Source organism: Rattus norvegicus, chromosome 5 (assembly GCF_021556685.1).
Source record: "Rattus norvegicus strain SHRSP/BbbUtx chromosome 5, alternate assembly SHRSP_T2T, whole genome shotgun sequence".
Classification (NCBI taxonomy): Eukaryota; Metazoa; Chordata; class Mammalia; order Rodentia; family Muridae; genus Rattus; species Rattus norvegicus.
Genome location: NC_141538.1, coordinates 19787917 through 19801380, shown reverse-complemented (window position 1 = coordinate 19801380; position 13464 = coordinate 19787917). Strand labels below are relative to the sequence as shown.

The 13464-nt window shown below is 41.6% G+C and overlaps 1 protein-coding gene and 1 long non-coding RNA gene across 4 annotated transcripts in view; one reads left to right on the top strand and one right to left on the bottom strand.

The window, feature by feature from the left end:
• The window catches only part of LOC148005648 (uncharacterized), a 29691-nt gene extending 26671 nt beyond the window's left edge, over window positions 1-3020 (top strand). For all 3 annotated transcript variants that reach the window (XR_015620624.1, XR_015620625.1, XR_015620626.1), the window contains exon 3: window positions 2800-3020. This is a non-coding gene — a long non-coding RNA (uncharacterized LOC148005648). The remainder of the gene's footprint in view (window positions 1-2799) is intronic.
• Rgs20 (regulator of G-protein signaling 20) overlaps window positions 1-13464 on the bottom strand; it is a gene marked incomplete at its 3' end in the record, with an annotated part of 597802 nt that overhangs the window by 564004 nt on the left and 20334 nt on the right.

Sequence of the window (13464 nt, the reverse complement as noted above, 5' to 3'; positions counted from 1 at the left end):
TGATTTTGAAACTAGGTCTTGCTTTTCTGGTGTGTTTGGATATTCCGTGTTTGCTTTGGTGGGAGAATTGGGCTCCGATGATGCCATGTAGTCTTGGTTTCTGTTGCTTGGGTTCCTGCGCTTGCCTCTCGCCATCAGATTATCTCTAGTGTTACTTTGTTCTGCTATTTCTGACAGTGGCTAGACTGTCCTATAAGCCTGTGTGTCAGGAGTGCTGTAGACCTGTTTTCCTGTTTTCTTTCAGCCAGTTATGGGGACAGAGTGTTCTGCTTTCGGGCGTGTAGTTTTTCCTCTCTACAGGTCTTCAGCTCTTCCTGTGGGCCTGTGTCTTGAGTTCACCAGGCAGGTTTCTTGCAGGGGAAAAGTTGGTCCCACCTGTGGTTCCAAGGCTCAAGTTTGCTCGTGGGGTACTGCCTAAGTCCTCTCCGCTGTGGCAGCAACCGGGAAAATCTGTGCCGCTCCTTCCGGGAGCCTCCGTGCACCAGGGTTTCAGATGACGCCTGGTGTTTTCCTCTGGCGCCTGGATGTGCACAGAGTGCAGTCTCTTCTGGTTTCCCAGGCGTGTCTGCCTGTCCGAAGGTTCAGCTCTCCCTCCCACGGAATTTGGTTGCAGAGAACTGTTTATCCGGTCTGTTTCCTTCAGGTTCCGGCAGTGTCTCAGGCGCAGGGGTCCTGCCGCTCCCGGGCCCTCCCCTATGGGAACCCAGAGGCCTTATACAGTTGCCTCTTGGGCCAGGGATGTGGGCAGGGGTGGGCAGTGTTGGTGGTCTCCTCCGCTCTGCAGCCTCAGGAGTGCCCACCTGATCAGGCGGTGAGGTCTCTCTCCCACGGGGTTTGGGAGCAGGGAGCTGCTGCGGTCCGGGATCCGCCGGAAAAAAAATTCATTTTTTCTTAATGACTGATTACAAATGAGTTTTTCAGTCTTCTTCATTTTCTCTAAGAACCAACTCATTGATTCACTGATTTCTGTTGCTTTTGTTTGATTGTTTTTGTTTTAATGACTTTAGCCCTGAGTTTGACTATCTCTTCCTTTCTACTCTTTTGAAAATTCTTTCTTTTTTTTTTTTTTTTTGGAGCTGGGGACCGAACCCAGGGCCTTGCGCTTCCTAGGTAAGCGCTCTACCACTGAGCTAAATTCCCAGCCCCCTTGAAAATTATTTCTTATTGTTAGAGGTGTCATGTGTGTTTTTCTAATATGAGATCTCGCCAGGAGTTTTTTTTTTTCCTTTCTTTTTACTGTAAGCACTTAGTGAGACGTGAGTTTGCCTCATAGAACTACCTTCATTGTGTCCCATTGATTTTGGTGTGCTGTGTTTTAGCTTCCATTCAATTTTAAATGTTTTTTAATTACCTTCTTAGTTTCTGGATTGACCCAGTTTTCATTTATTGGTAAATTGTTTAGTTTCTACACGTTTGTGTACTTTGTGTTCCTTTTTCTGTTGATAAGCACCTTTAATCCATGGTGATCAGAAATGATGCAAGTGAGGGATATTTTAATTTTCTCATCTTTTGAGAATTTGCTTTGTGTCCTAAGGTTTGTCTAATTTTGGAAAAAGTTTCATGGACTGGTGAGAAGAAAGTATGTTTTGTTTAGTGTTTGGGTGGAATGTTCTGTTAGGTCCAATTGGTTTATGGTGCTATTTATCTCCAGCTTTATCTATTTTTGTCTGAATGACCTGTCTATTGGTGAGAAAGGGTTATTGAAGCCACTCACTATGCCTGTGTAAGGATCCATGTGTGATTTTTTTTTTTGCTGTAGTTGTGTTTCTTTTGTGCACTTGGGTATCTTTTGTTTGGCACATGAACATTAAGAATTTTATTATCGGGGCTGAGATGGCTCAGTGGTTAAGAGCACTGACTGCTCTTCCAGAGGTCCTGAGTTCAATTCCCAGAAACCACATGGTGGCTCACAACCATCTGTAATAAGATCTGATGTCCTCTTCTGGTGTGTCTGAAGAAAGGGACACTACTCATATACATAAATAAATATTTTTAAAAAGGAATTTTAATATCTTCATGGTCAATTTTTCCTTCAGTGAGTATGTAGTACCCTTCTATATTTATTCTGTTTAGTTTTGGTTCAAAGTCTATTTTTCGGATATTCAAATGACTATACCTGCTTGCTTTTTGTGTCTATTTCCTTCTATCCTTTTATCCTAAGATATTGATGGCAATGTGTGTTTCTTGGATGAAGCAGCAGTATAGATCTACTTTCTAATCCATTCTATTAGTCTGTATACATTGGATTAATGAGAATATTAATACTGGGAATTGTTAATGAGCAGTGTTTATCAAGTCTTGCTATTTTGTCGTTGTGATATGGAATCCCTTCTTTTTGAAACTTACTTACTATTTATTCTTTGTGTCCTCTTTGATAAAGTTAACCCTTAGTTTTTCATCTACAATGACTCAGGATGCTGTCCAGCTAATTTAGCAATGTCTGGCTATGAATGGAAAGTCTAAGAATCCATTCGTTTTTCAGTCCATGAGGCTGGATGCCTCGGCTGGGCTTCAGTGTTTACTGGAACCCTGAAGAAGTAGGCTCTGATGCCAGTGAAGGAATGGACTCGTTAGCAAGGTGAGAGAGCAAGCAGGCAAAGAGCAAATCTTCCTTCTTTTGTATCCCTGTAGAGAATTCCAGCAGAAGCTGTGGCCCAGATTAGAGGTGGGTTTTCCCAGCTCAAATGATCTAGATTCAAGGTGCATCTTCCTAACTCAAAGATCTGGATTAGAAGTAGATCTTCCTACTTCAAATTAAGCAAGAATCTCTTACAGCTCTACCTTTCATTTTTTTTCCAGATGTAGTCAAGTTGGTAACCGAGAGTAGCCATTACGGAGCTGGAGAGATGGCTCAGTGGTTAAGAGCACTGGCTGCTCTCCCAGAGGTCCCGAGTTCAATTCCCAGCAACCACATGGTGGCTCACAACCATCTATAATGGGATCTGATGCCTTCATCTGGCTTCTGAAGACAGCAACAGTGTACTGACATGCATAAAATAAATAAAATCTTAAAAAAGATATCCATTACATGCCTTCTGTAGAGGTAGATTGGAAAACAGAAATTGCTTAACTTTATTTTTATTGTGGAATTTTGTTTTCTGACTTTTGTGATTGACACTTTTGCTGGGTATAGTAGTTTGAGCTGGCTTCTGTAGTCCCTTAATGTTTGTAGAACATCTGTCCAGGCTCTTCTGGCTTTCAGACTCTCCATTGAGATGGTGAATGATATTCTAATGGTTATGTAACTTAATGGTTATATGAACCTTGGTTTTTTTCTCTTCCTACTTTTAATATTCTTTCTTTTGTACATTTTGATTATGTATCAAGAGGAATTTCTTTTCTGGTGCTATCTATTTTGTGTTCTGTATGCATCTTTTACCCTCATAGATATCTCAATAAGTTAGAGAACATTTTTTCTATAATTTTATTAAAAATGTTTTTTGTGACCCGCGGATCCCGGCCCACAGCAGCTCTCTGCTCCCAAACCCCGTGGGAGAGAGACCTCAGAGAGTTCGTAGGCAGCACCCCACAAGCAAACTTGAGCCTCGGGACCACAGGTAAGACCAACTTTTCTGCTGCAAGAGACCTGCCTGGTGAACTCAGGAGACACAGAGGCAAAATTCCTCTAGGACCAGGCACTTCCAGTGTTTACCGGGAGTCCCAAATCTGCGGATCCCAGCCCGCAGCAGCTCTCTGCTCCCAAACCCCGTGGGAGAGAGACCTCACCGCCTGGTCAGGTGGGCACTCCTGAGGCTGCAGAGCGGAAGAGACCACCAACACTGCGCACCCCTGCCCACATCCCTGGCACAAGAGGAAACTGTATAAGGCCTCTGGGTTCCCGTAGAGGAGGGCCCAAGAGCAGCAGGACTGCTGCATCTGAGACACCCCCAGAACCTGAAGGGATCTACCAGACAAAGAGTTCTCTGCACCCAAAGCCCGTGGGAGGGAGAGCTAAACCTTCAGAGAGGCAGACATGCCTGGGAAACCAGAAGAGACTGCACTCTGCACACATCTCTGACTTCAGAGGAAAACACCAAATGCCATCTGGAACCCTGGTGCACGGAAGCTCCCAGAAAGGGCAGCACAGATCTTCCTGGTTGCTGCCGCCTAGGAGAGCTCATAAGCAACACCCCAGGAGCAAACTTGAGCCTCGGGACCACAGGTAAGACCAACTTTTCTGCTGCAAGTGACCTGCCTGGTGAACTCCAGACACAGGCCCACAGGAACAGCTGAAGACCTGTAGAGAGGAAAAACTACACGCCCGAAAGCAGAACACTCTGTCCCCATAACTGGCTGAAAGAAAACAGGAAAACAGGTCTACAGCACTCCTGACACACAGGCTTATAGGACAGTCTAGCCACTGTCAGAAATAGCAGAACAAAGTAACACTAGAGATAATCTGATGGCGAGAGGCAAGCGCAGGAAGCCAAGCAACAGAAACCAAGACTACATGGCATCATCGGAGCCCTATTCTCCCACCAAACCAAACACTGAATATCCAAACACACGAGAAAAGCAAGACCTAGATTTAAAATCATATTTGATCATGATGCTGGAGGACTTCAAGAAAGATGTGAAGAAATCCCTTAGAGAAACACAGGAAAACATTAATAAACAAGTAGAAGCCTACAGAGAGGAATCACAAAAATCCCTGAAAGAATTCCAGGAAAACACAATCAAACAGTTGAAGGAATTAAAAATGGAAATAGAAGCAATCAAGAAAGAACACATGGAAACAACCCTGGATATAGAAAACCAAAAGAAGAGACAAGGAGCTGTACATACGAGCTTCACCAACAGAATACAAGAGATGGAAGAGAGAATCTCAGGAGCAGAAGATTTCATAGAAATCATCGACTCAACTGTCAAAGATAATGTAAAGCAGAAAAAGCTACTGGTCCAAAACATACAGGAAATCCAGGACTCAATGAGAAGATCAAACCTAAGGATAATAGGTATAGAAGAGAGTGAAGACTCCCAGCTCAAAGGACCAGGAAATACCTTCAACAAAATCATAGAAGAAAACTTCCCTAACCTAAAGAAAGAGATACCCATAGGCATACAAGAAGCCTACAGAACTCCAAATAGATTGGACCAGAAAAGAAACACCTCCCGTCACATAATAGTGAAAACACCAAACGCACAAAATAAAGAAAGAATATTAAAAGCTGTAAGGGAAAAAGGTCAAGTAACAGATAAAGGCAGACCTATCAGAATCACACCAGACTTTTCGCCAGAGACTATGAAAGCCAGAAGATCCTGGACAGATGTTATACAGACCCTAGGAGAACACAAATGCCAGCCCAGGTTACTGTATCCTGCAAAACTCTCAATTAACATAGATGGAGAAACCAAGACATTCCATGACAAAACCAAATTTATACAATATCTTTCTACAAATCCAGCACTACAAAGGATAATAAATGGTAAGGCCCAACATAAGGAGGCAAGCTATACCCTAGAAGAAGCAAGAAACTAATCGCCTTGGCAACAAAACAAAGAGAAGAAAAGCACACAAACATAACCTCATATCCAAATATGAATATAACAGAAAGCAATAATCACTATTCCTTAATATCTCTCAACATCAATGGCCTCAACTCCCCAATAAAAAGACATAGATTAACAAACTGGATACACAACGAGGACCCTACATTCTGCTGCCTACAGGAAACACACCTCAGAGACAAAGACAGACACTACCTCAGAGTGAAAGGCTGGAAAACAACTTCAGCAAAGTGGCTGGGTATAAAATTAACTGAAAAAAATCAGTAGCCTTCCTTTACACAAAAGAGAAACAAGCCGAGAAAGAAATTAGGGAAATGACACCCTTCATAATAGACCCAAATAATATAAAATACCTCGGTGTGACTTTAACCAAGCAAGTAAAAGATCTGTACAATAAGAACTTCAAGACTCTGAAGAAAGAAATTGAAGAAGACCTCAGAAGATGGAAAGATCTCCCATGCTCATGGATTGGCAGGATTAATATAGTAAAAATGGCCATTTTACCAAAAGCAATCTACAGATTCAATGCAATCCCCATCAAAATACCAATCCATTTCTTCAAAGAGTTAGACAGAAAAATTTTCAAATTCATCTGGAATAACAAAATCCCAGGATAGCTTAAACTATCCTCAACAATAAAAGGACTTCAGGGGGAATCACTATCCCTGAACTCAAGCAGTATTACAGAGCAATAGTGATAAAAACTGCATGGTATTGGTACAGAGACAGACAGATAGACCAATGGAACAGAATTGAAGACCCAGAAATGAACCCACACACCTATGGGCACTTGATTTTTGACAAAGGAGCCAAAACCATCAAATGGAAAGAAGACAGCATTTTCAGCAAATGGTGCTGGTTCAACTGGAGGTCAACATGTAGAAGAATGCAGATCGATCCATGCTTATCACCCTGTACAAAGCTTAAGTCCAAGTGGATCAAGGACCTCCACATCAAACCAGATACACTCAAACTAATGGAAGAAAAACTAGGGCAGGATCTCGAACACATGGGCACTGGAAAAAATTTCCTGAACAAAACACCAATGGCTTATGCTCTAAGATCAAGAATCGACAAATGGGATCTCATAAAACTGTAAAGCTTCTGTAAGGCAAAGGACACTGTGGTTAGGACAAAATGGCAACCAACAGATTGGGAAAAGATCTTTACCAATCCTACAACAGATAGAGGCCTTATATCCAAAATATACAAAGAACTCAAGAAGTTAGACCGCAGGGAGACAAATAACCCTATTAAAAATGGGGTTCAGAGCTAAACAAAGAATTCACAGCTGAGGAATGCCGAATGGCTGAGAAACACCTAAAGAAATGTTCAACATCTTTAGTCATAAGGGAAATGCAAATCAAATCAACCCTGAGATTTCACCTCACACCAGTGAGAATGGCTAAGATCAAAAACTCAGGTGACAGCAGATGCTGGCGAGGATGTGGAGAAAGAGGAACACTCCTCCATTGTTGATGGGATTGCAGACTGGTACAACCATTCTGGAAATCAGTCTGGAGGCTCCTCAGAAAATTGGACATTGAACTGCCTGAGGATCCTGCTATACCTCTCTTGGGCATATACCCAAAAGGTGTCCCAACATATAACAAAGACACATGCTCCACTATATTCATCGCAGCCTTATTTATAATAGGTAGAAGCTGGAAAGAGCCCAGATGCCCTTCAACAGAGGAATGGATACAGAAAATGTGGTATATCTACACAATGGAATATTACTCAGCTATCAAAAACAATGACTTTATGAAATTCGTAGGCAAATGGAGGGAACTGGAAAATATCATCCTGAGTGAGGTAACCCAATCACAGAGAAACACACATGGTATGCACTCATTGATAAGTGGCTATTAGCCCAAATGCTTGAATTACCTTAGATGCCTAGAACAAATGAAACTCAAGACGGATGATCAAAATGTGAATGCTTCACTCCTTCTTTAAAAGGGGAACAAGAATACCCTTGGCAGGGAATAGAGAGGCAAAGATTAAAACAGACACAGAAGGAACACCCATTCAGAGCCTGCCCCACATGTGGCCCATACATATACAGCCACCCAATTAGACAAGATGGATGAAGCAAAGAAGTGCAGGCCGACAGGAGCCGGATGTAGATCTCTCCTGAGAGACCCAGCCAGAATACAGCAAACACAGAGGCGAATGCCAGCAGCAAACCACTGAACTGAGAATAGGACCCCCGTTTAAGGAATCAGAGAAAGAACTGGAAGAGCTTGAAGGGGCTCGAGACCCCATATGAACAACAATGCCAAGCAACCAGAGCTTCCAGGGACTAAGCCACTACCTAAAGACTATACATGGACTGACCCTGGACTCTGACCTCATAGGTAGCAATGAATATCCTAGTAAGAGCACCAGTGGAAGGGGAAGCCCTGGGTTCTCCTTAGACTGAACCCCCAGTGAACTAGATTGTTGGGGGGAGGGTGGCAATGGGGGTTGGATGGGGAGGGGAACACCGATAAGAAAGGGGAGGGGGGAGGGTGATGTTTGCCCGGAAACTGGGAAAGGGAATAACACTCGAAATGTATATAAGAAATACTCAAATTAATAAAAAAAATGTTTTTTTGTAGGGACTGGAGAGAACACTTAATGGTTAAAAGCACTTGCGTGCTCTTCCAGAGATCCTGAGTTCAATTTCCAGCGATCATATACATTGTGGCTAATAACCTTCTATAATAGGATCTGATTCCCTGTTCTGATGTTCATGAAGGCAGAACATTCATGTACATAAAACGCATTAAAAATAAATCTTTAACTATACATGGACTGACCCTGGGCTCCAACCTCATAGGTAGCAATGAATAGCCTAGTAAGAGCACCAGTGGAAGGGGAAGCCCTTGGTCCTGCCAAGACTGAACCCCCAGTGACCATGATTGTTGGGGGAGGGTGGTAATGGGGGTAGGATGGGGAGGGGAACACCCATATAGAAGGGGAGAGGGAGGGGTTAGGGGGATGTTGGCCCGGAAACCGGGAAAGGGAATAACAATTGAAATGTAAATAAATTTCACTCAAGTTAATACAGATTTAAAAAAAGATAAAAAATTAAGAAAATTTTAAATAAAAAATAAAATTATTATTTATCTAAATTATAATTTATATGCTTTATATATATTGTATATAATATGTAATTTATGAAATATAAAAAATATAAAATAAAAATTTAAATATGTATACTAGAGAAATAAATAATAGAAATAAATAAATACATTCTTCCCCTTAAGAAAAAAATAAGTCTTTAAAAAACAAAAATATTTTGTGCCTTCTACCTTGATTTCCTCTTATTTCTCTTTACCTATTATTATTCATGGATTTGGTCCAGGTATGTATAAGAAAGAGGCTCTGGTCCTGAACTATGTATGTATAGAATGTTCATTAACTGATTGAATTTAGAAATGATGTGATATGGAGTTGATAGTTGTTGGTCAGAATAATAAACAGACCAGGTTCCATTATGCTGAAAACTGTTCCACACTTCTATGTGTTTGTGTGTATGCACTGAGTACTCTCCACAGTTACTTCTCTATCTTATTTTTGAGACAGAGTCTCTCACTGAATCTGGAACTCACCAATTGGCTAGGTTGGCTGGCCAGTGAGTCCTAGGGATCCTCCTGCCTCCACTTGTCAATGATATGTATACAGGAATGGTCCAAGAGGGCCTAGTGTGTCTTTTCTTTACATGGGAATTGGAATCTGTTTGAATAATCACAAACACGAGAGAGAGAGAGAGAGAGAGAGAGAGAGAGAGAGAGAGAGAGAGAGAGAGAGAGAGAGAGAGAGAGAGGCTCACCACATAACCCAGCCTGGAATCACACTCGCTGTCCTCTGCCTCAGCGTCGAGAGTACTTGGATTATAGGCGTGCCCCAACATGCCTGTGATTTTTAAAAGCAGTATATTTCATCTTTTCCTCAATTGCAGCACATCAGAGATCTGACTAGATAACACAGTCATAGCTCCTCTCACAGTTGCGTGTGCGAGCCTCACGTGTCCACGGTTTATCATGACGGGTATTCAGAAAAGTCCTGATGCCAAAATTAACACCTCTGTGTCCCCATGCTCTCAGGCCAGATCTCCCCCACTTAGTTCTGTGGATCCAGAAAATCAACAAACAAGACGGCAAGGACAAAGGAAGACATTGTGTGCGAAGCGGGCAGTTTGCAGCGGGGCTCAGAAAGGTTGTCTGGGCTTTGTAGTTTTTCCAGTAGTTTCTGATGAAGTGAGCTTTGTGAAGCCTTACTTGGCCATGCAAAGGCTCGGTATTCTCTGGTTTTCTTCCTCTTCCAGCCCAGCTGCTAGAGAAATTTGTAAGCAGTCCTTGATTTCTTCGAGTTGGATGTGACTGAATTAGACTGCTTTGCTTAGCATTTTGAAAGGGTTGTTTTTCTTGGTGAAGTGGAAGACTACACTGTTTTGAAATGATCTTAAGAGCCACTCAGGGTTCATAACTTACATCAATTTCTTCTAGGGTACATGAGTGTCTAAAAGAAGATTTTTTTTTAACAATTTTAATTTGAAGAAGTCAAGAAAAAACAAAACTGTCTTATGGTGATGAACCAGGAAAACATTTTTTTTTACCTACTAATATATTGATCAATCAATATTGGTTGGGTTCCTACTATGTTTCTACTAAGCATGAGAGCCACTTGTAGCAATATCAGTAGCTTCTGGATAGAAACTGCCTACAAAACACATACATGGGCTCCCAGGGGTTTCTGGGAATTCATGGGAACCTGGACATATAGATGCAGGTTCCTTACAAACGTCAAAACATCCTATTTTAAGAGTCTCCATCTTTAACCTTTACCATGCCGATTCTCCTCCAGTGCTGGCCATGTAATCCAGGGCCACGGGCACGCTAGGCAAGTATTATGCAACCGAGCCATACCCCGGCTCCGACATTTTGACATACTTACCTCGTTTGATTCTTTGTCAAAACAACACGTTAAAGTTTACATGTGGGTGTCCTTAATGCCTTAATTTTTATTGATTATAAAGCCAAGAGTCAAGGAATTGAACCCAACTAGACCAGAATAAAAAAAAAACCAACCCAGTCTTTGCACTTTCAAAGACATTATTCCACATGTAGTCTTTCTTCTTTTGCTGCAGTTTGTATCAAGAGGACACTAATTATACAGCTCTTTAGGTGCTCAATAAAAAGGTGTTCTCAAGTAATCAGACTTTAGTGAGTGACTATGGACTTTGGGGTTTTACTAGAGGGGAATCACACCATACCTGAACTTCCACCAGGTGTCGCCATTTGCTACCCTCCTCTCCTCCCTAACTTTAGTAAAGGCCCGAAGTGGCTCTGGGTCCTGGAAGCCATGATTGCACTGGCATGATGCTCGGAGCTGTGTTCCAAACAGCAGCAACTGAAGTCGGATCTTGATTCGGGGAGGAGGAATTTGAAAATGTAGTGCGGTCTCTGCCCCACTCCAAATTTCCTAACACCCTGAAGCATCCGCTCTTTGATTTCTCTTATGATTTCATATATGTGACAGCTCATTTCTGACAGAAGAGACAGGCTGTAACTTGGCTTTTGGTGGAGACTGCTTGCAAAATAGAGGGGCCACAGAATCACCAAGCTTTCTCTTCTGAAAGAGGAAGTGGCAGACATTATCAATAACATGTGAAGACCATGAAGTTGTGTAAAAATAGTTAAGTAAATTATGACCAGTAAAATATAACACATTGCTCGAATGAGAGGTTCAAGTATTTGATACCAAATTCACACTTTTTCTGAAAGGTGCAGCTGAGACTTGAGTAGAGTGGAGTAGGGTTCTGAAGGGCTGAAAACAGCTCGACATTGTTCGACATGTATCTATGTACTTGTGTGTTTACGTATCCTGCTGGATCTACCTGTCATAAGAGAACAGAAAAGCAAACACAAAATCTCCATAACCCATCCATGTCCTATGAGGTAAGGAATGCCCGGTCTATGACCCTAGGCCTTAGTTGGGAGAGGATCCAGACACACAGTCTTTGCCAAATACAGGATAGACAAGGAAGACATGGGTTTTTCTTTTAGTTACGATTATGAAACTTATGTACAATGGAATCAAAATAAAGATACCAAAATTCCAAGCCATGGACTTGGTGTGATACGAGCAAGACAATTTTAAGGATCTCAAAATGTGTAGAAATGGGAAGGAATACTTGAACTGGGACTTCCCTCTGGGCCAGATTTTCTCTCCTGGGAATCTAAGCTAAGAATATTGGAGCTTTTTTGGTGTCTTTTGAGCGTGTTTACATACTCACGAATTCAGGACTGGAGCCACGAGCCTTTTGTGACCTTGTTCATATCTTTATCTCCTAATCACATGAACTTTTTTTTTTTAAATACAAGGTCTCATTCCACAGTCCTCATTGGCCTAAAACTTGTTGTATAGACCAGGGTGGCCATAGAGGCCCAGAGATCACTTGCCTCCGCCTCCCAGGTGGCAGGATTGAAGGTGTGCACCACCTTGCCATGCTATCCACATGCATTTTAAATAGGTTACTAAAAATATATCCATATTATACATGTAGGATTTGAGTTTATTCGCAGTTTCATTTTAAATAAATATCCTTAGATAGGTCTGTCAGTTGAGAATGAATCCTGAAAATCTTTATTGTTGCAAATTCAAAACTCATATAAGCAAAAAATATTTTTATTGAAAAACATGGTTTGCTACAAAAGCAATGCCAAATTAAACCAATGATATTGCCCATGATTTTGGGTTTCGTTATATATATAGTTTGACAACATATTTGCCTCCCATTAAAAATTGCTCTCCTAGTTATTTTAATAAAGTTGCTTTACAAATCATCCCGTATCTAGAATGTGGCATAAATCTGACATCTCAGCACTTGGGAAACTGAGGGAGCAAGAGCAGAATATTTTTAGTGACTTGGAGAATTCAAGGCCAGCCTGGGCTACAAGGCTCACTGCTAAAGTATCCTGCAGAATTTTTTAAAGTAAACTCCCAAGTGAATTAAGTTTGATCTGAATTATGTTTATTCGCGGAATGAAAGAAAGTGGTTTTCTCTGTAGCCCATATCAAATTTACTCATTAAGTTCCCAGTAAACATTTGTCTATATCACATGGGGCACTTTTTAAAGGTTTTTATAATGATTTTATTGTAAAATTGAATCTAAAGGCTTCTAGACAGGCACTCTACCAGGGAATTATATTTCCAGGCTTCTTTGTTTTGGTTCATAGTTTTCCAATGCTGTCTGGTACAGTGGGGAAGGCATGATGAAGTCTCCCCAGGCAGGGGTGGCCAGGACGGATCTAAGGGGGCCAGGAAGCAGAGAAAAGAGAGTGTTGGCACTCAGCTGGCCTTTTCTCTTTTCTTTTCTATTTTCTTTTCCTTTCCTTTCTTTTCCGTGTGTGTGTGTGTGTGTGTGTGTGTGTGTGTGTGTGTTTGGCAACTCAGCCCACAGGATATTATCACACACAACCAGTTAATCTTTTCTGGAACCCTCTCCAGACAAACACAAAGATGTGTCTCTTTGGTGAGTCTAAGTCTAGACAAACTGATAGTGAAGATTACCAGTCACAGTGACCCAATTAGAATTTCAAATGGGAATTACAGATATTCTGATGGTGGTTTCCTTGGAGGGTGTGGTGCATGTTTATATGTATTCTACTGGTAACTTGGCCTCCTCTGCATTTCCAGTCCCTTCTACAATTAGATTGGCTCTGGGCCTAGTTCTGACCATGGAGTATAGGAGTGAAGCCATAGGATTATTCACCTCCATCTGTTATCTAAGGTCTTGTTTGTCATTGTAGCACAATATAGCCTCCCAGGGTGTCTGTGTGGGGCGACACCCTGACTATGTTTCATTTCCTGACCCACTCAGATATAAAAGCATTACCACAGAGTACTATAGACTAGACAATGTAAAAAGAAAGGACCTTTACTTGGCTCACTATATCAGAGGC